We start from the raw sequence: 26,809 nt of genomic DNA, 5'->3' as shown, positions 1-26,809 counted from the left end.
AAGTCCCTGAAAAAAGTCACTTGGAAAAAGCTAAGGGTTATCAAGGAATCCAGGCTAGAAATAAAAGGTCACTTTCCGTTTTAGCCACCTTTTTCTTCTCCACAAGTTGTATAACTCAGAGTTTGGGGAAAACATTTTGAAGTTAGTTTCTAATTCTGTCCTACTGATTTATTCCAACCTGGTGATTTTGCTCAGAATTGCCTTTTGTTATATTTGTTTTGAAGGTATTGGTAGAAAGAGAAAATAAACATTCTCCTAAAGTTTTAGTGAATTTATGTCTCCAAGATAAATAATGTCAGTTATTGGTGATAACTCTTAAAGATAATTTTAGGTCAGTTTAACAGCATAAAGTTTTGAAAATCCACTAATATTTTGGTACTTAAAACCATTTTTTATTCCCGTTGAATGTATGCATACATTTTGAGACAGCTCTAAGCACCGGTTATAGGTTAATTCTCAGGCTAGAACAGAGGTTTTTTTCCATTTTGCAAAGGGAAACATATGCTTAAAATGGTAAAAATTTTACATAGCATAATTTTTGCCATTTGAAACAAAATACATTATACAGTTTATTTTACATGCCACAATACTGACTATTTTTATTTTGTACTAGTTTTCTGGAAAGCATCTACAGTGCCCCTTTTAAAATAAACCAAGTGGAAATTAAATGACCCATCGTCTTCATAATTTTTCTCTATCATTTGGAAACCAAGCCAGCAGAGCAGTTCTGCTGGAACTCGGTCGTTGGAGGGCTTTGTGGCAGCTTCTCCTCATCTGGAGTGAAGTTTGTGGCTTCAGCAACCTCACAGCCCTATCATTCATTTGCATAATGGATGCCTTTTATCCATTATGCAAATAGTATGGGAGGAAAATTAGGCAATAAGGGAAGACGAAAGGAGAAAATTGCTTGTTTTAATATTCTATTTATAAGCAAGCACTGTGGTCTTCAAAAGGCTGAACCTCAGAGTACCCCTGTGCCTGGGAATTTGTTTTTTCACCTTTCTCTTATGAGCTTTCTCAGGGAAAAATGTTTGTTTTTCTTTGGCTTTTTCAGCTTTTGTTGAACCATCTGAGCAATATAACGTTCAGCGTAGGAAGAAAAGTAAGCTGAGGTTCCCCATCTTTGAAGGTGGACTTTTCTGCTTCTTCAATACTGATTTCGGGTCAGACACAGATAGGAAATAATATTTATTCAGTGGTGACTATATGCGAGGCACAGAACTCAAGGCAGTGCACCGCGTATTCTAAATCCTGTACTCCTAACAATTCATTTATGCCTCGTGATGCTTAGTTGGGTTCTATTATCTCCCTAATTTAAGAGATGAGGAAACAGGCCTAGAGTAGTTAAATAGCTCCTCCAAAGTCACATAGCTGTTAGGTGGCAAATTTATGATTTGAACCCTTGCTAGCTCCAGTGTCAGGAACAATTTTTCTGTGCTGTCTTTCATATGCTCTTTGTAAAATAAGACAGTGATATCATTTTCCTGAGAGTCATTTTGTGAATATGTATCACATATTCATATTCTGAATATTAATATTCTGAAAATGCTTAACTCCTTGGCTTCAAATCCCATTTCACCTAGTGTCACAGATGAAATGGTGAGATTGGCCAGCCTTCACTATTTGGTGGTCAGTGTTGCCTTCCAGCCATTCAGTCTGAAACCGTGGCATTATATCCTTTTCCTTCCTTTTCTTCCCATCATCCACAGTTTCTTCAGCCTTCATGTTCCATGACCATTGAAGCAGGCCGGAGCTTTCCCATCAATCAGACTACTACAGAGGCCTCAAACTGACCTTCTTTGCAGGGCCGGCTTTCCCGAATCTCTGCTTCTGCCAGATCTACCTTTCTAAATCACAAAGCTGATTATATAACTCCCCTGCTCAACAACTTCCAGTGGCTTCCCACCGCTAGGAGAACCATGTCCAAACTCATTAGCAAGCTGATGCAGACAGTTCCTCAGAATTAGATGGAGGTATTTGGGCAGGGATGAAGGATGAAGAAATCATCCCTTATCTACTCTCATGGTTCTATCAGACTCAGTACTTTACATTTCTGGAACTTTAAAAGCAAAGAAAAAAGTATTTATTGAGTTTCTCAGATAGAGGAATTAAAGACAGAAGCAAAGCCACCAGCTTTGGTATCTGCCCATTCTGTTTTCCTTTCATTGCCCTCAAGGCAGGGTGTGGTCATGGCTTGGGCTCGCAGGGATGGAGGGATATGCTTGGCAGCAGACGCAGTATCCATGAATGGCTCTTCTGGGAGGTGACCTGGTTGTGCTGCCAGGCCCACCCTGAGACCTTCTTTAGACGAAGAATGGGAGGGGGTAGTCAGAGGAGGAGTAGCATGTGTGTGTCAGCGATTCTTCACCACAGGGGGCATATAAAATGCCAAGCCCCAAAGCCCCAGCCCATCCTCTCTGCTCCCCACTCAGCTCTCAGAGGCCACTGGAACTGGTTCTACTTCTCATGGGACTCATTAGCCCAGGCTGGTACAACACACGCGGGGCTGATTCTCCCTGGTTCTCTCGCTCTTGAGATCCATCCAAGACGATGGGGAATTTAACCATTATCGGTTTGCATGCTTATGTTACTTAAGATAATCTGTTACCATTTAACAGATATTGGGAATCTAGATGTTCTTACCATTAGGTCATGTTAATCACCAAAAATGTAGGTTTTACTGATACTGAAATAAAAATGCACTCAACATTCAGTATAATTTTTGTATCTTTCTCCAGCACAAGTTAGTCATCATCAGTATCCTGTTAAAAACTGACAGCCTTCCCGCCCCCCTCCATACATGCAGATAGCGGTTGGGCCCACCTCTTTTCTTTATCTTCCAAGTTGAAACACTTATACACAGAATATGCAGGAAGCTCGTATTCAGGGGCTCTTCATGATCTATCCCCTTCTTGTCTGCCCACTTTTATTACTAGCCACTCTTCTACAATCACCTTAACCTGCAGCTACCACAAGCCACTTGGCATTCCCTAAATTTGCTACTTTCTTTCAAACCTTTGTGTCTTTGTAGTTAGTGTTCCCTTCACCTGGCTCACCCCTTTGCCTCTTTTCTACTTGGTGAAATTGTATGCACCTTTTAAACTCCAGCTCAAATATGCCCTTATTTGTGAAACCTTGTCCAAATCTTTAAGATAGTACAGTAAGTGTACCATAAATGCATTTCTTAATTCTTCAACAATGAAGGGATACAAAGATGAAGAAATTTTCTACTGACCAAAAGGGATTCATAGTTTTGCACCCTGTAAGCTAATGGGGTATATATATTTTTACATTTGCAAGACGAATTTTAAATCAACTGGGCAAACACATAATTCCAACTTCATCTAAATTATTTCCTACCATTTATTTTGTAATGGATTTTCTAATGTAATGCTAAACGACTAAGCCCTGACTCAGCCCTAACTAGCAAATCATTCTAACACTTCAAGATTATAATGTTTCTTTAGTTGGCCAGTACATATTACTGTGTAGACTAGAGATTGCTAACCTAAGAGTCTATTTAAGAGAAGAGACAGGGTAGAACAAACACCAGGTAGAATAGCAAAGAATCATATTCACAGAGCCCATTTAGACTTTAAAATCACCTAGCTCAGGAGTTTTCCAGGTCTCCTTTGAGGAGCCCTATGGTACTCCCTAACACGTTTTGGGATTTCAACAAATATTTGATTCTAGTTAATTAATAACATTTATTGAACACTTAAATTGTAGATGCTATTTTAATACATTCACACTCACTCTTTGTACACATAAGATTGGTTATACTAGCAGGGAAGAAAGGGATGCAGAAGGCTGTTGAGTAGGCAGTAGAGAATCCTAATACTAATCCTAAGTCCTACGGCAAAGAAACCTACCTTCACTCAAAAGAATTGTTACACCTCTTAGAATAACTTTTGTGAAAAGCTGATCTGTTAATAGACAATTCCGTAGAATTTCGTAAGAGCAATTTTCTAGACAATTAACATTATTTTACAAGTGACCGAGTAAAAGCTTAGACTCAGTGTGTGCTGTGATGTCAAATAACTAGTTGGTTAAAGGAGTAGAACTGGAACCTGCGTTTCTTGGCTTTCAGCTACATGACATCTTTTGGATTAATTGTAGGTTTCAATTATCCGTACCTTTTAATACTATATGGGGTAAAATAACACCTTATATCCTTTTGGAATGAGATAGAGTGTAAATTAATAAATATATACTATGAATAGTTGTAAATAAAAAGCTAATAAGGAAGTACCAGAAAATTAATATGGAGAAAATTTCTTTTAAATCCTTCTGTGTCAGAAATGAATTTGCTTCTATTTCTTCATCCCATGTGTATGCACACACATGCACTTACACGCATGTGTGTATGTTTGGGGAAAAATTGCACTGAAACAAACATGCTAATATTTGGGATACCTGGTAATTTTTCTCCCATATTGTGGATACTGTTGTCCTTTTTGACATTTCAAGTATCTTCATGTAGAGCCTTCTGTAAATAAGACAAATTAGTGAGGACGCTTAGTTTGATGTTTGGAAGAATGAGAGTCCTTTAGCCTTTCTCCAGCTAATCCTTATGCTGCCTTTATGATCAGTGGTAACTGACCTTCTGCTGTTCCCCAAAATACTTCATGAGGCTGTAGTCCAAGGTTGACCCAGTCCTTGTCCCTTGAGAACCAATGATATGGAGCCAGTCCCAGACCCTACAGTATTTGATCTAGCTGTGTATCCAGACAAGTCATTTAACCTATAGCTATCACATTTTTCCAACCAAAGAATAAATCAGGACACATTTAGCATTCTATAGAAGCGAATATTCTTAACTGAGATTATACAGGTTACTTCCTTATGAGCCACTGCCATATCTCCCTGGGCCATAGTTTTCTCATCGATACTATAGGCCTTTCTTGCTCTAATGTGCTATGATTGTCCCAGGAGAATTTCATTAATTCCAAGCTGAATTTGAATCTGACTCCATGCCCCTGTCAATTTCCATCCTATGGCCCCAGTTAATTCGTAGTTTTATTTTGAAACTTTTGGTAATTTTTCCTCAGTATTCTTGACTGAAATTTGCTATTTTGGGTTAAGGTTCCACGGGAAAATATGTCTTTAGTTATAATTGTTTAAGCAATGCAATTTAAACAGTGTATCAGGATAAAAAGTACTTTCAGCTTCGTTGTTGCCACTCTTGTGATCTATATTACCCAGATATAAAGCAATCTGATTAAAGTTTGGAGTTGAAATGGTATTAGCTTTATTCTCCTCTTGTGTGTTAAACTTTGAAGATGAGATACTTTCTGTTTGAAAGTGATTCTTGTTTTTGAGACTTGAAAGCCGAAAGGTGCCTCAGATGCTTTATTGTTTCCATGTGTGTTTGTGCTTCTTCAAAACTGAAAGGAAAATTATGATTGTATGTTTGTTATAATATAATTATTTTCAAAACATTGAGTTCTCCTCTCTTTATTTTCAGTAGTTCCCAGATCATATGGTATAGCCATAGATTAGTGTTGGAAATTGTGACCATTTTCTATCTGATTTTGACTAATTTACTGAATAAGGGAAACATGTGGGATCGTTTGTCTGAATTTTTAAAGAAACCAAATCCCTTTATGGCGCTGATCTTTGGGAAGAAAATAAAGCAGGGGGAAGTTTATTCCTTTAATTAGCTTCAGTGTGTAAGTAGCTGCTGTGCCCATAATGTGAGTTTAAGTATTGGCATCTGATCCTAGACAAACACAGTCACACCACACACATAGCAGAACGAAAGCTCAGGGCTGGGCCAGGCTTCTGGCAGAGCCTTTGAATTCTGACTACAAAGCACCCAAGCCTGAGAGGGTTCCTTGTTACTGGAAGCTCTCTGCTGTGGGCAGTGAAACCCCAAGTTGAAATGACCAGGGAACTGAGGTCATTTGCTTGGATGAATCCATAAGTCATCATTCGGTCAGAGTTTCATCCTATTTGTTTCCTATTGAGTCTGATTATTCAAAAGTTAACAGCTATAGAATCGTTTTCCTTTCTCTTCTTTTGTCTTCCTTGGGAGCCTGGTATTTTCTCCCATGTAGGCTTAGATGAATGATGTTGTAATTAGCTATGGTAACCTTGCCAGGCTATCGTCGATCAGTCATAGCCACGTAGTCTATAAAGTGTGTGCATGCTTTTCTGGTATGACGGTAACTAAATCAGGACTAAAGGGGTCACAGTGTTCTAACCCATTTCTGGCACCATTATTCTTTTGCTATTGTTTTGGGTTTTATTTTAGTTTGTTTTCAGAGTAGATGAAAAGTTGCTGGGGAGGGAGGTGGTACAGGGAAAGTCAGGTTATACATCGAATATTTTTTAAAAAAATTAATACTCTGGAAAAGGGCCTGAGGTACTTGATTAAATGAAAGAATAAAATGAATATCTAAAGACAAGCAACTCCTAACAAATATTAAAAGGTAATTACTACACAGGAATAATTTGTGTTTGTGTTAGTGAAGTACAAATGTGAATGATAGTTCAAATATGACGTCCCGAGTAATTGCAGATGAATGGTCAGCATAAACACACTTCATAGACAAGCAATCAGTTCAGATAACATTTTGTAAAAATAGCATGATGAGTTTTGCTTGAAGATATTCTATATTCTTATAAGGGTCTTTTCAGTGATATTTATTAAGTTATCAAATGTTAAGCAAGGAAAAATAAAAAATTAACATCATCCTAACAGAACTATTTTCATTTTTCTATTTCCTATCCAGTTTATCTTTGCATTTTAATCTTAATTCAATTCTTTTTTACACCTGCTCAGTTTTCCTTTTGTCTCTTTTTTAAAAATTTTGTGTACTATGTTAATGGCTAAATTCAGTACCTAAATTGGTACTAAGTTGGCTGTACTCTAATAAAAACTATTAAAGGAAATTTGCATTTAGCCATTTACCCCAAAAATGTAAGACAGTGTATGAAAACCAAGCTTTCCTTCTTGTTCTTTTCCAGCTGTATTTTCTAAGTTGATTATACGACCTCAAAAAACAAACCAAAAAAAAACCCCATTGAGTTCACCAGCCCCCTTTGGCCTCTTGCTGATGCTGGACCCACACTGAGACAGTCTGCAAATCCTCTCATAAACAAACGGAATGAAAGGTCACCTTCCTACTGCTCACTTGATATTAGACCCCTGGGTTTTCAAGCCTCTTTTGCAGATTGCTTTTAATAGTAAGCCCAGTGAAGCTCTCTTTGCAGAGGCCTAGTCCCTCGCTAGTAAAAACATTTTCAGCCACGCTGTCATACTCACCTCCTTGTAGTTCCCTGGACCACTGATAATTTTTGGTTTGCCCTTTTAATAGAAGAAACTGTCATCCTCCTCTCCCCTACCCAACATACACACACATAGTCTTTCCTTCCTCCCTTCCCCACCCATCATTACAACTCCCATTGGCCTTTCTTGTAACCACTTCCCAACTCTCTGCTATTCAAGTTCTCTGAGGCAGTCAACAGGGCCAGGTAGGATGGCCCTCATTCTCTAAATACAACTGCTGCTTTTTAGAACCTAGTTGGGTTTTACATGTCTGTTACAGAATACTTTCAAATTATTTATCTGTATTAAATTTTTCTTAATATTCAAATTTTTATAAATATAAATCTTTGTAGCCATAAAATAGATTATATTTCTCATAAATTTCTAATGACACCTAAACAAATTATTTATAATAAACATGCTGATTTTCTTTTGCAATTTGAAGTTCAAGAATCTTGCTAACAATTCAAAATATGGTAATACCTCTTTTGCACTAACAAGTTAAATGTAAGGTTAAGCCTTTAGGACTTTTTCTTTGTGTGTGTGTGTCTGTGTGTGTATGCGCACACATGGGTTTGTTCTTTTTTTTTTTCTCTTTCCGCCCAGATGGGCAGGGCAAAAAAAAAAATCCACTAATTTAATTATTTACAGAAGATCCATCTTAAGGACAAGTCACTCAGAGTTGGACATGCTTTTATGACTGGCTCAGGATTTTCTCATTTGCTTTATCTGATAAAGCCATGTGATGAATTACGACCCCATATACACACATTGGGTTATTTCCTTGCTCTCTACCCATGTTGAAATTTTACTAAGATCTTGATTTGGCCCAATGAAAGTGAAAAAATACCGAAACAGCTTGATCTGTTCATTCTCACATCCCAAGGTGATAAGGAAAGGTGGCAGCCTTTGCTTAGCAATTGCCTTAAGAAAAGCTCTCTCTCGTGTTTACCCTTTTTTTAATGTTTACCGGATAAAATAAGACAGCCTCCCAGATATCAGTGCCACACCCTGTCAATTTATCATTGAAACAATGCATCCATCGTATGGTACATACAAAATGATATTCATTTTGTTTGTTCGTAGGCTTAATGAGAAAATCTTGATAGCTATCAGAACATACAGGCGACCTTTTAAAAATACCAGAAAAGTTCTGATTACTTTTTAGTATAAATATGACTCTTTGTTAAATTCCTGAAACTCCTTTACAGATGGAAGAAATTTGGGGCTTTATATATTTTTTTTCTGTGCGTAAAATTGAAGTACAGGAAATTATGTGGTACATCTTGCTTATTTTCTTTTTGTTTATATGGAAGACTTGACTATGATTACTTAATGCATGTGTATGGAATATGCCATGATCAAGGAAAATAAGTGGGAGTAGGGATTTTGCCTTACCACAACCTATTTAAAACCATAACACTAGTATTTGGTGTTTAAGATAATATTGACTAAAGAAGCCATTACTTCAATGTCATGTTTCTTGAAACTGTTGATAAGAATGGCGTTTCCATATCCTTTTGCACTATATGTTCTGAAAAATGGCATGGATAACAGCAAGCTGAATGGCTTTGTGTCATCTGGTTCTGCATAATTGTGATGATCAATTAAACTCTCCTTGTGTTTTTAAAACAAATAGACTTTCGGTCCCGGAGATCTGAAAGCATGAGGCAAAGTTCTTATTTTAGTCACAGTTCAGGAATAATGTCCTTTGACCTCATGATTTTAGTCTGATGTTACAGTTAACTGCCCTTATGGCAGAGAGTTCAGCATTTGCACAGCTGGCATCTGCTCTTTTCAGATGATTGTGCTTAAGAATATAGCAGTGGAAATCAGTCTGTCCGATCAGTCTGTCGGAGCCAGTGCTCCGGTGGTGTGACTATCACTGACTTCAGTTACTCAAGAGTTATTTATTACTGGCCCAATAGATGAAAAGTATTAGCTAGGCTACCAGAGTAATATAAAATAATACAAGTCATGAACTCATTCTCAAGCAGCTTACAATCTAGTTGACTTAAGATAAATTGCTAAGTGAGTCTCTTAACTTGGTTAGGTTTCCATTTTTATAATTTACAACTGTTGTTATAATAATACAGAGCATGCAGTTAGAAACCCTTACAGTTAAAGAAAGATCTTACCACGTAAATAAATTTAGACGTGCACAAAAGCTTCTGTGTGTGCCATTTGTCATGTGGGACATCTCCTTATAGCCTGGTTAATTGTCTTTGGGTCTTTGGTTGATAGAGAGGCTCATGGAAATAGTTCCAGTTTGTGTTGCTACAGTTTTTATTGACTCTATTTTGGGCAGTGCTAGTTTTATCTCCTATTAGGTGACCAGAAATAACTAGGATCCCTAGTCTTTCCACTACCACCGACATCCTGAGCTGCCCAAGTGAGGTCTCCAAGGACCTAATGGGTTGATGGATGAATATTTATTTATCTATCCATTCATCTGTCTAGCCTTTTCACCAAAGATGCTCTCGTCAAATGTACTCATTTAATCCTAGGTAGTGAAGTTGGAGACCAGACTTCTTCCCTGGTGAGTTGAGCTAATGCACTGTTCAGAAGAATTCGATATGCTCTAGCCAGGAGGTAGAGTTCACTGACCCACCCTTTCTTTTTCACTGAGGACCATATAAATTACCGATTAGACCCCAACAGTGATCTTTTCTTCTCCAAATCTATAGGCTATACCTCAGCCTACTTTATGTACACTATACGGAAAGTTTAAGCAAGTGCTATTTTCAGTCCCTCTGTTCTCCTGCCTCACAATACCGTTCTCCAGGCGACTGCTCGGACTGTCTAAGCAGGATTGTCGTGTGAATTCTTCTACACTGTGGGCTGCACTGAGCAGGAGCATTTTGACCATGTTGGAAGATTTCCTTGAAGAAGTTTACAGAATGAGTTCTGTGGGGTTTCTTCCCTTTTCAGACCTTTTTGAAAACTTACTCAAAAATTAATTTTCTTTAAAAGACCTTCCTCAACTGCCTTCTTAATGCCCTGTTTTGAAAGATAGTGTTTTAGCATTTGTTGGGTAGTTGTCATCAATTTGATATAATATTCTGTCTTTTTAAGGTGAAAAGTTATGTGAGGTTAAGCAGAATTCTTGTCTGTAATTCATATCTTCTTAAAAATTAGTTGTTTTCTCTGCATCCAAAATGTAACCTGAATATATTTGACTTAATATCTTAAAGAAGCAAGAGGGCAATGCATTATTTCCAGAAAAAAAAAGCAAGGGACGGAGAAGGATATACATTATATATTACATATTTACTTTATAACAGTATAGTATAGAAATTAAGAGTACCAAGTCATGGAGCAAGACTGCACAAGTCAGATACAACTCTGTCCTTTACAAGCTGGGTGATCATAGGCAAGTATTTAATATCACCTTGCCTCAGTTTTCTCATCTGTAAAATGGATAATATTAATGATCAAATGGAGTTGTTGTGAGCATCAAAAGCACTCGTATGGGGCTTCCCTGGTGGTGCAGTGGTTGAGAGTCCACCTGCCGATGCAGGGGACACGGGTTCGTGCCCCGGTCCGGGAAGATGCCACATGCCGCGGAGCGGCTGCGCCTGTGAGCCCGCTGAGCCTGCGCATCCAGAGCCTGTGCTCCAAAACGGGAGAGGCCACAACAGTGAGAGGCCCGCGTACCGGAAAAAAAAAAAAAAAAAAAAGCACTCGTATGTATGTAAATATAAAATAGAATAGTGCCTGCCATATAATAAGAGGTAAATAAGTACTAGTCACTATTGCTGTTTTCATCATTGTACTTATTACTGATCATTTGGAAGAAAATTATACAATCTCCCTGTGTTTATATAATTGATATTTTGATCTAACCTCTCTTCTCCCTTTTTCACATTTTTAACTTTCAGCCCATAACAATATATTCTCTCTTTTTCATAAATGTAGATTCTGGTCATCTTATGCCTTCTTCTAAGCCACAACATTAAATGAATTTTTACTCTCTTCAGGCTTACAAGATACATGGTAAAATGGTTTGTTGCAGCCAAAACAATACCCAGGGACATTAATCAGAGTAATTTAATTGCTGCGAAGTCTTCAAATAATACCTTTGCGCTTGTTTTTAGAGATTTGTAGAAGGGTAATTGCTTTGATTCTTTTTATCCTTATTTAACTCAAGTACTTACTTTTATGTCCTCACCCTGATTTAGCATATTGTTCATAAGGATTTTCTTTTAGAATTGATAAGTGCATGCTGTTCATATTTGACAATACCTTTACACAAGGGAATAAGAATACATTTTTGGTGTTGTTACCCTCATCCAACTGGTCTAGAATACTGTATGAGTTGGGGTGCCAGCAGGAAACAGATGGCATGCTCAAAGATGTAATTGAAGAGAATTTAATAATGGGATTATTTATGAAAGTGAGGCACTCAAGTTCTGAAAAAAATGAGATCTCTTACTAGCCCAGGCTTGAAAAGAGAGACAGTTCTTACCAATCTAGTAAGAACTGCAGATGTGGGAGAGAGGGATTACAGGATCAGAACCTGTGACCTAAGCTTGTCCAGTTACTATGTTCAAAGGTGGAGCTGGCAGAGATGGGCGTAAACATCCTCACACTCATCTCTTCCTACACTCTTATTTCCTGCTGTTGCTTCCTCATGGCCAAACCCTACAGGTAGCCAAAGGGAAACTGGTCTGTGTGATGTGCTGAGTTACTGAGTGGAAGTCAGCCTCCTGGGACCAGAACAGGGCTTAAGAAACTGGGGAGTGGCTCCCGGGAGCAACATGGAGATCACACAACACAAATACTTAGTCTGTGTGTCTCTGAGGTGACTTTTTATAAGGTGAATAATGCTTTAAAGTTAAGGAACAGTTGATTATATGTTTGGCGTAGAACTCATCTACTGGAATATAGAAATCATTAAAATCTACTTTTTTCTTCAAGGTGTTCACAATTCAGTGCCATAATTCCCTCATCCTTTTCTTTTAAATTGAGACATAACATGGGTGATATTTCTGTCTACCACACACTGAAATGTAGTGTCTACCTTTAAGTAATATTCCTGTTGTGCTGACTATAATTCAACTACCTTTTTTAACTCAATCAGTAAAGCACAGTGGCTTTCAGTTCACAAAAAAGTGCATTGAATATAATTTTTTTGTGTCTCTTCCTTCCCAAACTTTTATAGAAATGACATTTTAAGTAACAATAAAGTGGGGGGGGTAGGGTAATAAAAACACTGGAAGTGGGAAGGGGGAAAAATGGAAAGTGAATAGGCAGATTAATAGATGGCTCAGACTTTGGGGTGCTCTCAGGAAACCCTTCCTCCTTTTGGCACAGAGGGATGGCTTGGGGTGGAGGTGGACAGCCTTGCTCCCTGCTTCTTGTGCATGTTTGTCACAGTGATACCTGTCAGCAAATGTGCTTTACCATGTCACCTGCCTCATTCGGAGGAGAACTTTGTTCAGGGAAGACCCAGGTATTGGCAGGAAAAACTGAAGCTACTTGTTGTCCTTAAGCAATTGAGTATTTCATTCAGAAATATAAATGGGCAACCACCACTGACCAGACATTTAAGGGAACAACGACTCAAAATATGGCACTAGGATAGAATTGACTAGACAGTCTTGGAGAAGAACAAAAAAGCCGGAGGACTACCTTACCAATTATCAAGATTTATAAAATTATAGTAGTTGATTCAGTGTGATTTTGGCACAAGGACAGATGAATGGCATAGGATAGACATTTCCAGCAACAGACCTTCACAGATACAGACATTTGTTTTATGTTAGATTTGATACTGCTGTGCAGTGGGGAAGGGATGGTGCCAAGTCATTTCAGTATCTGTAGAAAAAAAAAAAATCCCAACCACACACCTTATACAAAAATCAATGCTAGATTGTAGATCTAAAGATGAAGAAATAGAAAAAATAAAAAACACACCAAAACAAAAAATAAAATAAACATACACAAACTATGGAAGGCAACATATAAGAAATGGGACTATATGCATAGCTTTGGAGTTAGGCTTATTTGTAAAATCGGGCATAAGTTATTCCTACTCATAGGAATAATTTGGATAAATTGGATTATGTCAAAGAACTTCTGTTGATAGAAAGATACAATTAAAATAGTGAGAAAGAAAAGCTATAGACTCTGAGAAGATATTTGTAATACATATAACCAACAGAGGGCCATGCCCAGAGTACATAAAGAACTCCCCAAAATAAGAGAAAAGCAGACAACTCAACAGAAAAATGGAAAAGAACTCTAATCTGACACTTCACAAAATAGCCAGTAAATATATTAAAAAGATGTTCAACTTCATTAATCTTCACGGAAAGGACATTAAAACCGCATTGCAAATTTGACATCAAAATAAATAGCGTAGTATTGGCTTATAACCTAAAATATAAAGTAAATTTACATGAGTCTACAGTGGTAGAAATAAATGATTGAACAGCTAATGGTGGTAGTGGTGGGAAGGAAGAAATCTTTCTTAACAGAAGAGTTCTGTAGATAATACATGTAGGTACTCCCCTTTGTGTGTGGGCTGGGCTTGGTGACTCACTTCCAAAAATAGCATATGGAAACAGAAAAGTAATAAGAGTACAGTAAAACCTGGCCAACACTACCTGAACCAGCTAATCAAGATTACCATCACCAGGGAGAAGTCAGCTGAGGTCATGTCCCCGATACACTGTGATGAGCAGAGCATTTCACTGTGGTGCTGCCCTTCCCGAAAATCCATAACTCCAGCCTGATCTTGAGAAACACATTGGACAAGCCTAAATTGGGGGCTTTCAACAAAATGCTCGACCAGTTCTTTTCACAACTGCCAAAGTCATGAACAACAAAGGAAGGCTGAGAAAAATTCCCAGACCAGAGGAGACTTGATGACTAGAAAAAATGTGGTGTCCTGAATTGACCCTGGAACAGAAAAAGACATTAGTGGGAAAATTGGTGAAATCCAAATGACGTCTGTGGCTTAGTTAACAGTCATGCAGTAATGCTAACTTATTAGTTTTGACATAGGTATCATAGTTATGTAAGACGTTAACATAGAAACTGGATATTCTCTGCACGATCTTCACAACTTTTTATAAGTTGAAAATCCAAAATAAAAAGGTGGTTTAAAAAAATCTTTAATGCAAGAACACTACAGATCTACCAGAAATTACTAAGATGAGAAAGACAGTATCAAATGTTGGTGAGGCTGTATAGTAAACTAGACAGACATTGCTAACTCGAGGTTAGGTTGGTTCAACGTTTTTGGAAAACTGTTGAGCAGTATCCACTAAAGTTGAACCTGAACACTGCCTATACTCTGCAATTCTCACTCTAGTTAAACTAGGTAATTTCTCAGCAGAAAAGAACATATATATTCACCAAAAGACATCACAGCATACCTATTCCTACTAGTCCCCAAACGAAAACAGCTCATGTGATAAAATGGTAAATAAATCCTGGTGTATTCAGACAATGGAATGCTTTACAACAGTTGATTTACCTGTTGCAACCAAAACAGATAAACACTATAGAAGAAACCCACAAAATATTGTAGAATGTGTAGGCCTGTTAGTATCCTTGTCTTCCACTGTGGGATGGTGAGAGATTCAGGCTAAACTTGATGGGGCAGGCAAGTGTAGATACTAAAAATAAAAACAGCTATCGAAAATTGATTCATTCAACAAATATTTATTGGACACTTAACTATATGCCAGGCATTTTTGTAGGTGCTGGGAATACAACAGTAAAAGACAACAAAAATAGAAAAATTTCCTGCTCGCATGTAGCTTTCATACTACTGGGAGAAGACAAACATAATAAATGAATTATTTATATAGTATGTTAGAAAGTGATTCTAGTTTTGGAAGAATGCTAAAGCAGAATAAGGAGAACTGAGGGTGTTCGGTGAGAATGTGCATCCGGCGTTAAACAGAGTTGCACCAAAGTGAAAACTTGAAGGGGGTGAGGAAGTAAAAGTAGTGAAGATTGTTTAGAGGAAAAGAGGGAAGGGTATTGTAGACGACGAAAAGTCCTTATCCTTCACAGCAGGGAATCCACGCTGCATGTATATATGCAGTTAGACACCAAAAGAGTAAAAAATGGAAGTGTTATAAAAGAATATAAGATAGTAGCTTCTGGGAAATTGTACCCTACGGTGAAGGGGAGAAAGGAAAATTGTATTTCTTTCTGCATTGTTTGAATTATTGTGATGGTTGAATTGTTTTTATAAAACATGAACAACAAAACAACCCAGTTAAAAGATGGGCCGGGGATCTGAATAGACGTTTTTTGAAATAAGACATACAGATGGCCAACGGGTATGTGAAAAGATGTTCAACATCACTATTCATCAGGGAAATACAAATCAAAATCACAGTGAGATGTCACCTCATAACTGTTAGAATGGCTGTTACCAAATAGACAGGGAATGACAAAGTTGGAGAGGATGTGGGCACTGTTGGTAGGACTACAAATTGGTGCAGCCACTACGGAAAACAGTATGGAGATTCCTCAAAAAAAAAAAAGAACTACCATGTGACCCAGCTATTCCACTTCTGGTATTTAACCAAAGAACACATAAACATGAATTTGAAAAGATACATGCACCTCTGTGCTCATTGTTTGCAGTAGTCAAGATATAGAAACAACCTAAGTGCTCACAAACAGGTGAATGGATAAAGAAGACGTGGGAGATTATACATATATATGGTGGAATGTTAGCCATAAAATGAAGGAAATCCTTGGGATAACATGGATAGCGTAATACCTGAGGATATTATGCTGAGTGAAATAAGTTGGATGGAGAAAGACAAAGACCGTATGATTTCACTCATATGGAATCTAACAAAAAATAAATAAAAAATAAAATAAAAACAAACTCATAGATACAGAGAACAGATTAGTGGTTACCAGGGGTTTTCGGGGAGGCGAGCAAAATGGGTGAAGGGGGTCAACAACTAGACCTGTGGTGCTGATCCCTTTGTAGTGTATACAGATGTTGAACTATGTTGTACACATGAAACTTGTACACACACACACACGTACATATAAAACTTTTTTTTTTTTTTTTTTTTTGCGGTACGCGGGCCTCTCACCGCTGTGGCCTCTCCCGTTGCGGAGCACAGGCTCCGGACGCACAGGCTCCGGACGCGCAGGCTCAGCGGCCATGGCTCACGGGCCCAGCCTCTCCGCGGCATGTGGGATCTTCCCGGACCCGGGCACGAACCCGTGTCCCCTGCATCGGCAGGCGAACTCTCAACCACTGCGCCACCAGGGAAGCCCCATATAAAACATTTTAAATTTGTTGCGGGGTGGGGGGGAGGCGGGCACATTAGGATACAAGTAGTAGGAAAGGAATGTGAGGGACATTATTAGAGAAACTTGAAACCACTCTATATTTTTTAAAGATAAATCATTTTCAAAATTAAGTACTTCTTGTTGGTAAAGAGTTGCTTGCAATATACTTGTCAGCTGCTTGGAGGGGCTGCTCACTCTTTTTTCCAACTCACAGACCAAGCTGGGAGACTCAGGAATGACTCTGACCATGGCCCGCTCTGAGAACAGTCACAAAGTCCCCCTAGGTCCACCTAAGTTAGGCACACCAGGGCAGGGACTTGGCGACATGTCTCAGCTGCCCCCTAAACTGCTTTCCTGAATCAGGAGAGTTCTGGTTCATATTCCACACCAATACCAAGTCACTTCACCACTCACAGTATTGAAAGTCAAGCTTGAGGATTTGAATTAAGTGTGTAACAAAAGGAAGAAAAACAGTTTTCTAATTAAACCTGTTGAACTGGGGGAAGAACTATATCATTGCCTGTAGATGATGTATAACAATTCAGTATTAAATAGACTGTGTATATTTACTCAGGGATTAAATATTTAGACCTGAAAAGAAATTAGTCATTGTATCTAATGAACATTAGTCTGTTTTATGAATTGTAATGTACTCTGTAGGGCTTGTCTTTTTGTTTGTGTGTGTGTTTGATTTTACTTAAGGGGAGACTTTCAAATTGTGTGCATCTGTAATGATTCCCATGCAATTATCTAAATCTAGCACAACTAAAAACACTTCACCTGAAGTATAAAGCAGTGGGGGTATTTTCTGTCTTGTTTTGCTTGGATTATCCGGACAACTGCCTCTATTTTCCACCTGACTTAGTGTAGGTAGACACAGCTTGAGTATTTTCCTCAAGTTGTTACTTGAGGTTTAACACAGTGTCTTGAAGCTGGAGGGGTTGATACTGGGAAATTCTGATAAGGCAGTGCATTTTTGGTTGTCTAGCTGGTTGTTGGGTCTGATGATTTTTAGACATTATATAAGAATTTCCTTGTTTGGTAGTTTCATTCTGAAATAATATTGGTGTTATTAATCTTGAGCAAATATACTTGCTAACTCTGTACCATGATCCTAATCAATTGAGTGTGTATCATGGGTTAAAACTCATGAAGTTTCAGACTGAGGTTTTGGTAAAGAATACATCCAAAAGTGTGTGTGTATGTGTGTGTTTTGTATGGTTGGAGGGGGAAAAGGAAGATGGCGAGGAAGATAGTTCTTTTTAAGGAAAGTAAAAATATAAGAAAGTCAAAGTCTGATATTATTCAATTCAACCAATGAATATAGCTGGTAATTTGGAGAAGAAAAATTCAGCCTGTGTGGAGAAAATATTCAATTGTTTTATTACCTGTTAAGCAACTGAATCAAAACTATTTAAAAAACTTTTTTCTAGATCTGAGGAAATTTTCATTGTATTTACAGTGTAATGGCCGAACTAGCAAAAGAGTTAATAAAAGATACTTTTCCTTTTCAAAGCTCTTGACTCACGTTACTGGACAAGTATTAATAGAGCTTTGTTGAAATATATTAATATCAGTCAAGATTTTTCAATCTTCTCATTCATCACTGAGAATAATTAAAATAGTTTTCACATATTTTTTGATGTATAAATGCTGCTACTTTATCACTGAAAATGTTGAAGTTTCATGTGGAGGATGGAATGGAATTAAAACTGGGTGAGACTCAAGGGAAGAAGTGGCAAAATGATTTCATGGAGCTTCAAATTTAGATCAGTCATAGCCCGGGCCCCTAGGAGAAGTAGAAGTTCCCTTTCTGTATTTAATAACATTAATATAAAAGACAAATGTGTGTAACAGGTAAGCCAAAAAGTGATGTTACTGTATATGTAAGGTGTCAGTTTTTCTGAGAAGTGTTTGAGTAGCGGAAAATGGAGTGGGCCTGGAGTTTGGAGAATGGGCTTTCTTTTGAGAACTCAGATATGGTGGTTAGAGAAGGGTCATTTCTGCATTGCAGGTGTAAGACTATTTTCCTTCCATCCAGTTATACACTTAGATGAGGGGTTTAGTGGATCCATAAACTGAGAGCCCTGTGTAACTACCGAGCTCGTAGAAGTGATGTCTAGGAGGTGTGGACTAACCATGGGGGGGAAAGAATGCTTCCACCTTTGTTCCATCCTCACCCCACAGGACTGTGTAGTGTCTTAGTTCACCAAGTGTTTAAGCAGACAATCCTATACAGCTCCAGCACCAACAAAACCTTGTCTATAGTATTTGGAACATCTAGTAACGGTTTTAGGCGTTGCCCCCAAAACCAAGGTTGACATTGTAGGCGCCCAGATTAAGAACACTCTGCTTTAGTCTCCCTCCCTCTCTAATTTCCCTTTCTCCTTCTCTCTTTCTTTCAAGCCTTCCTTTTTTTTTTTTCTCTCTCCGTCCCTTCCATCCTCTTTCTGTCCTCCTCTCCTTTCTTCCTTCCCTCTTATCATCTCTCTCGACTTTCCTTCCTGTGACAATTACACATCAAAGCCCATAGAGCAAAATTAGGCAATTTGTAATGCTCATCTTTTTGAAGAATGATAATTTGTATGAACTTGGATGCCAAGCCTAAACGCCAAAGTGGTTGAGTAGACCCTATTGGTATCATGTACTGGAAAGAAAGGTTTCACAGTTGATGAATTTAAATGGAACATGGGAAGTCATTGAGCTCAAGGGAGCATGCACAGTTCACCAAGATCTTGTAAGAAAAGAGGAGGTTTCACGATGGTTGCATTCTTGTCATGCACCATGGACATGAACGTGGCTGGAGTCTGACTAAATGGACAGAAAGTCTTGCTGAAACTGTACTGAGCATCTACCACCCTGTCTTACATCAGTAACAGAAGACCTCTCTCATGCCACTGTAATTAAATGTAAAAAAGCACTCAAAGGAAGTGGAAACAACTGATGGAGCCCCATGTACCAAACTGGCTTCATTTGGGGGGAATATCTGGGAAGAGTTTGGGAGGCGTACATGCAATAGACAAAGGATGCGTGGAGGAGAAATAACTGGATTGTATTGAAAAGGGCGTAGCTGGGGCTGTATCCTAAAGACCTTCATCGATGTGCCAGATCTGTTGTATCTCTTGCTGACTTTGATAGTGGCCTCTGTTGGCAAATCAGATGTTCCTGGATTCCTTTACTTCACTAAGCCCTGTCCGGTGCCATTGCTGACTGAAAGGACCTCAGAGGCTTCAGATATGTAAGTCAGCAAAGTACGCAGGGAATAATGGTCTCAGAATAAGCTTCTGAATCATTGTTCTTTAAAACATGTTGATGGAACTTCGAAGTGTTATGGATAGCCCAAGTCAGCCCTAAATTGTGATTTATTCAGCATCGGCAATTATTAATTTGTAATAATCATCACTTTCTCTAGTGTAAATCATATTAACCTTTCTTTGAGCTCTTAAATCTAGTTTTGTAATACATCAAACTAAATGTAAAGACTAGCATGGCAACCCCTGGAATGGCGGCATTCCTTTTTGTGGGTCTCGGATAGCTGTTTCAGAGTAAAAGGAGATCATCCAGCAATTAGTTACTATCTTTAGCATGTTTATATTTCTAAAGTGTGCAGTTAATATTATTATGTATCCTTCTTAGCATTCTGAAGTGATTTTTTTTCCTAGGTAAGATTGTTCAGTTTTTCAGATGTTCTGTGGAGTTTAAAAAACCTCTTTGGTAAAAAATTCCTAATATGATAGCAGCTGGAAGAATAATTGTCATTGGGATGACCTTTTCGGTGGCTAAATTGACAGACACTTGATGGACAGCCTTCTTCCATCTCTCTGCCAACATTTTACTTCCTGCCATAAAACGCAGGAGCAGAATTTTTACTCAAGGGATAAGATTCTCAACAGTCATTTGTTGCATATCTCCCTCAGTGCAGTTCCTCAAAATTTGAAAGCTCTCTCTGTCTTCAAGGTATTTTTCTCATTACCTGCAGAAAATGTGTCCTTTGGGAAGAAATTCTAAAACAATAGTGCAGGTGCTGAATCAAATTTCCCAGGTGTGTTAGGGACTCCGTTATAAGGCTGCTAAACAGTACTGGCTTGGTGTACTAAATGGCACTCTTGTGTCCTATTGTAAGACTTAATACAACTGCCAAAGGTGCCTTTCCTTGCAACAAGAGAATAGCTTTGACTTTGAAGAAATGTAGACTATGAAGTACCCAGTTGAAATGTCCAAAAAGAAAAAAAAATAAAAGCACTTACTAGTAAAATGAAGACAATTAGTTTTCAAATAAGTATGTTTTTAAAATGTGGCCCTGGGGTGACATGTAAATTCAAAAGACTAATATTTTCTCTGGGTATAAAGTCGTTGGAAGATATTTTCCCTTGAATTCTGAGAGTATCCCCAGACTGGAATACACATTGATAAAATATGTACTTTCATCTAGAATACTTCATCCAGGGTATTATCATTGTCAAAGAAAAGATTTTTCTGCAGTTTTGGGGCAAGGATTATATAGGTGACACATATTCATGCATTTGTCTTCCCCTCTTTCTAGAAGGTATATCACATGAATTCTGGGGCATTGTGTATTTTGTTCACTGCTGTATCTTTAACCCTTGAAACAGTGTCTGTAGGGGTCAGGCAATGAATATTCACTATATGAATGCATGAACAAATTGAATAAATAAATTAACCTCTAAATATATTTTCTTTGTTTTCTTTTGGTGTTTATTAATTTATTTTTTATATAGCAGGTTCTTATTAGTTATCTATTTTATACATATTACTGTATATATGTCAATCCCAATCTCCCAGTTCATCCCACCCTTCCCACCCCCCTGCTTTCACCCCTTGGTGTCCATACGTTTGTTCTCTACATCTGTATCTCTATTTCTGCCTTGCAAACTGGTTCATCTGTACAATTTTTCTAGATTCTCCATATATGAATTAATATACTGTATTTGTTTTTCTCTTTCTGACTTACTTCACTCTGTATGGCAGTCTCTAGGTCTATGCACATCTCTACAAATGACCCAATTTTGTTCCTTTTATGGCTGAGTAATATTCCACTGTATATATGTACCACAACTTCTTTATCCATTCGTCTGTCGATGGGCATTTAGGTTGCTTCCATGACCTGGCTATTGTACATAGTGCTGCAATGAACATTGGGGTGCATGTGTCTTTTTGAATTATGGTTTTCTCTGGGTATATGCCCAGTAGTGGGATTGCTGGATCATATGGTAATTCTATTTTTAGTTTTATAAGGAACCTCCATACTGTTCTCCGTAGTGATTGTATCAATTTGCATTCCCACCAACAGTGCAAGAGTGTTCCCTTTTCGCCACACCCTCTTCAGCATTTGTTGTTTGTAGTTTTTCTGATAATGCCCATTCTAACCAGTGTGAGGTGATACCTCATTGTAGTTTTGATTTGCATTTCTCTAATAATTAGTGATGTTGAGCAGCTTTTCAAGTGCCTCTTGGCCATCTGTATGTCTTCTTTGGAGGAATGTCTATTTAGGTCTTCAGCCCATTTTTTGATTGGGTTGTTTGTTTTTTTAATACTGAGCTGCATGAGCTGTTTATATATTTTGGAGATTAATCCTTTTTCCGTTGATTCATTTGCAAATATTTTCTCCCATTCTGAGGGCTGTCTTTTCATCTTGTTTATACTTTCCTTTGCTGTGCAAAAGCTTTTAAGTTTCATTAGGTCCCATTTGTTTATTTTTGGTTTTATTTCCATTACTCTAGGAGGTGGGTCAAAAAAGATATTGCTGTGATTTATGTCAAAGAGTGTTCTTCCTATGTTTTCCTCTAAGAATTTTAGTGTCCAGTCTTACATTTAGGTTTTTAATACATTTTGAGTTTATTTTTGTGTATGGTGTTAGGGAGTGTTCTAATTTCATTCTTTTACATGTAGTTGTCCAGTTTTTTCCAGCACCACTTATTGAAGAGACTGTCTTTTCTCCATTGTATGTCCTTGCCTCCTTGGTCATAGATTAGTTGACATAGGTGTGTGGGTTTATCTCTGGGCTTTCTAACCTGTTCCATTGGTCTATATTTTTGTTTTTGTGGCAGTACCATACTGTCCTGATTACTGTGGCTTTGTAATATACTCTGAGTCAGGGAGTCTGATTCCTCCAGCTCCATTTATTTTCCCTCAAGATTGCTTTGGCTATTCAGGGTCTTTTGTGTCTCCATACAAATTTTAAGATTTTTTTTGCTAGTTCTGTAAAAACTGCCACTGGTAATTTGATGGGGATTGCATTGAATCTGTAGATTGCTTTTCATGATATTGATTCTTCCAATCCAAGAACATGGTATATCTCTCCATCTGTTTGTGTCATGTTTGATTTCTTTCATCAGTGTCTTACAGTTTTCTGAGTACAGGTGTTTTTACCTCCTTAGGTAGGTTTATTCCTAGGTATTTTAATCTTTTTGTTGCAGTGGTGAATGGGATTGTTTCCATAATTTCTCTTTCTGATCTTTCATTGTTAGTGTATAGGAATGCAAGAGATTTCTGTCCATTAATTTTGTGTCCTGCAACTTTACCAAATTCATTGATTAGCTCTAGTAGTTTTCTGGTGGCATCTTTAGGATTATCTATGCATGGTATCATGTCATCTGCAAATAGTGACAGTTTTATTTTGTCTTCCAATTTGTATTCCTTTTATTTCTTTTTCTTCTCTGATTGCCATAGCTAGGACTTCCAAAACTATTTTGAATAAGTGTGGCGAGAGTGGACAACCTTGTCTTGTTCCTGATCTTAGAGGAAATGCTTTCACTTTTTCACCATTGAGAATGACGTTTGCTGTCGGTTTGTCATATATGGCCTTTATTATGTTGAGGTAGGTTCCCTCTATGCCCACTTTCTGGAGAGCTTTTATCATAAATGAGTGTTGCATTTTGTCAAAAGCTTTTTCTGCATCTATTGAGATGATCATATGGTGTTTATTCTTCAATTTGTTAATATGGTGTATCACATTGATTGATTTGCATATATTGAATAATCATTGCATCCCTGGGATAATTCCCACTTGCTTATGGTGTATGATCCTTTTAATGTGTTGTTGGATTCTGTTTGCTAGTATTTTGTTGGATATTTGCATCTATATTCATCTGTATATAGATGCAGGTGAATATCTGTGATATTGGTCTGTAACTTTCTTTTTTTGTAGTATCTTTGTCTGGTTTTGGTATCAGGGTGATGGTGGCCTCATAGAATGAGTTTGGGAGTGTTTCTTCCTCTGCAGTTTTTTGGAAGAATTTGAGAAAGATGTGTGTTAGCTCTTCTCTAAATGTTTGATAACATTCACCTGGGAAGCCATCTGGTCCTGGACTTCTGTTTGTTGGAAGATTTTTAATCACAGTTTCAATTTATTGCTTGTGATTGGTCTGTTCATATTTTCTATTTCTTCCTGGTTCAGTCTTGGATGGTTATACCTTTCTAAGGATTTGTCCATTTCTTCTAGGTTGTCCATTTTATTGGCATAGAGTTGCTTGTAGTAGTCTCCTATGAAGCTTGTATTTCTGCGGTGTCCATTGTAACTTCTCCTTTTTTATTTCTAATTTTGTTGATTTGAGTCCTCTCCCTCTCTTTCTTGATGAGTCTGGATAACGGTTTATCAATTTTGTTTATCTTCTCAAAGAACCAGCTTTTAGTTTTATTGATCGTTGCTAGTTTTTTCTTTGTTTCTATTTCATTTTATTTCTGCACTGATCTTTATGATTTCTTTCCTTCTAGTAACTTTGGGTTTTGTTTGTTCTTCTTTCTCTAGTTCCTTGAGGTATAAGGTTAGATTTTTTATTTTGAATTTTCTTGTTTCTTGAGGTGGGATTATATTGCTCTAAACTTCCCTCTTAGAATTGCTTTGGTGTGTCCTGTAGATTTTGGATCCTCGTGTTTTTGTTTTCATTTGTCTCTAGGTATTTTTTTATTTCCTCTTTGATTTCTTCAGTGATCTCTTGGTTATTTAGTAATGAATTGTTTAGCCTCCATGTGTTTGTGCTTTTTACGTTTTCTTCCCTGTAATTTATTTCTAATCTCATAGCGTTGTGGTCAGAAAAGGTGCTAGACATGATTTCAATTTTCTTAAATTTACCGAGGCTTGATTTGTGACCCATGATGTGATCTATCCTGGAGAATGTTCCGTGTGCACTTGAGAAGAAAGTGTAATCTGCTCTTTTCGGATGGAATGTCCTATAAATATCAATTAAATCTTTCTGGTCTGTTGTGTCATTTAAAGCTTGTGTTTGCTTTTTAACTATCTATCTGGATGATCGGTCCATTGGTGTGAGGTGTTAAAGTCCCTCACTGTTACTGTGTTACTGTCCATTTCCTCTTTTGTAACTGTTAGCATTTGCCTTATGTATTGAGTTGTTCCTATGTTGAGTGCATATATATTTATAATTGTTATATCTTCTTCTTGGATTGATCCCTTGATCATTATGTAGTGTCCTTCCTTGTCTCTTGTAACGTTCTTTATTTTAAAGTCTATTTTATCTGATCTGAGTATTGCTACTCCAGCTTTCTTTTGATTTCCATTTGCATGGAATATCTTTTTCATTCCCTTCACTTTCAGGCTATATGGGTCCCTAGTTCTGAAGTGGGTATTTTGTAGACAGCATATAAATGTGTCTTGTTTTTGTATCCATTCAGCAAGCCTATGTCTTTTGGTTGGAGCATTTCATCCATTCACATTTAAGGTAATTATTGATATGTATGTTCCTGTTACCATTTTCTTAATTGTTTTGTGTTTGTTTTTGTAGGTCCTTTTCTTCTCTTGTGTTTCCCACTTAGAGAAGTTCCTTTAGCATTTGTTGGAGAGCTGGTTTGGTGGTGCTGAATTCTATTAACTTTTGCTTGATTGTAAAGGTTTTAATTTCTCTGTCGAATCTGAATGAGATCCTTGCCAGGTAAAGTAATCTTGGTTGTAGGTTCTTCCCTTTCATCACTTTAAGTATATCATGCCACTCCCTTCTGGCTTGTAGTGTTTCTGCTGGGGAATCAACTGTTAACCTTATGGGAGTTCCCTTGTATGTTATTTGTTGTTTTTCCCTTGTTGCTTTTAATAATTTTTTCTTTGTCTTTAATTTTTGTCAGTTTGATTACTGTGGTCTTGGCTTGTTTCTCCTTGATTTATCCTGCCTGGGACTCTCTGAGCTTCCTGGAGTTGGGTGGCTATTTCCTTCCCCATGTTAGGGAAGTTTTCAAGTATAATCTCCTCAAATATTTTCTCTGTTCTTTCCTCTCTCTCCTCTCCTTCTGGGACCCCTATAATGCGAAAGTTGGTGTGTTTAATGTTGTCCCAGAGGTCTCTTAGGCTGTCTTAATTTCTTTTCATTGTTTTTTCTTTATTCTTTTCTGCAGCAGTGAATTCCACCCTTCTTTCTTCCAGGTCACTTATCCGTTCTTCTGCCTCAGTTATTGTGCTATTAATTCCTTCTAATGTATTTTTCATTTCAGTTGTTGTATTTTTCCTCTCTGTTTGTTTGTTCTTTAATTCTTGTAGGGGTTTGTTCTTTAATTCTTCTAGGTCTTTGTTAAACACTTCTTGCATCTTCTCAGTCTTTGCCTCTATTTTTTTTCTGAGGTCCTGGATCATCTTCACTATCATTATTCTGAATTCTTTTTCTGGAAGATTGCCCATCTCCTCTTTGTTTAGTTGTTTTTCTGGGGTTTCATCTTGTTCCTTTATCTGGTACCTAGTCCTCTGCCTGTTCATTTTGCCTATCTTTGTGTCAATGTGGTTTTTGTTCCACAGGCTGCAGGATTGTAGTTCTTCTTGCTTCTGCTCTCTGCTCTCTCCGGAGGCCTTCTCATTCAGTCTTTTCAAGTTGGAATCCTAATCGTATTTCACTACTTTTCATTCAACAAAAATGTTACACATGTGCCAGGAAAAGTTAGAATCATTATCTATGATTCCCATACAGGGAGGTGGTTTCATTCCATTTTTAGCTTGTTTCTGGGGAGTTCATGTATTTGTCCCTGTGTTAATCCAGCTGATAAACTGAATCCAAAAAGTGATGTTTAAAAGGCTGGAAAGAAAGAAGAGGGTTTGTTGAAGTGGAAAGGAAAAACAGAGTTCAGGTAAAGAAGTTGTTAGGAGAAGTTCTGGGGTTGTGGGGTGAGAGAGAGAGAGAGAAAGAGAAAAACCTTAAGTCCATTAAAATTTATTACTTAACACTGAGTATGATGTTAGCTATGGACTTTATTATGTTGAAATATGTTACTAGTATGCCTAATTGCAGATTTTTTATTATG

At 37.6% G+C, this 26,809-nt stretch overlaps 1 protein-coding gene across 2 annotated transcripts in view; it reads left to right on the top strand.

The window, feature by feature from the left end:
* PARD3B (par-3 family cell polarity regulator beta) overlaps positions 1-26,809 on the top strand; it is a gene marked incomplete at its 5' end in the record, with an annotated part of 1,039,339 nt that overhangs the window by 387,159 nt on the left and 625,371 nt on the right. The window lies entirely within an intron of this gene.

This window comes from Grampus griseus, assembly GCF_964374135.1.
Source record: "Grampus griseus genome assembly, chromosome: 7".
Classification (NCBI taxonomy): domain Eukaryota; kingdom Metazoa; phylum Chordata; class Mammalia; order Artiodactyla; family Delphinidae; genus Grampus; species Grampus griseus.
Note: the sequence above shows the minus strand (reverse complement) of the source record. Positions and strands in the feature narration are given on the sequence as shown.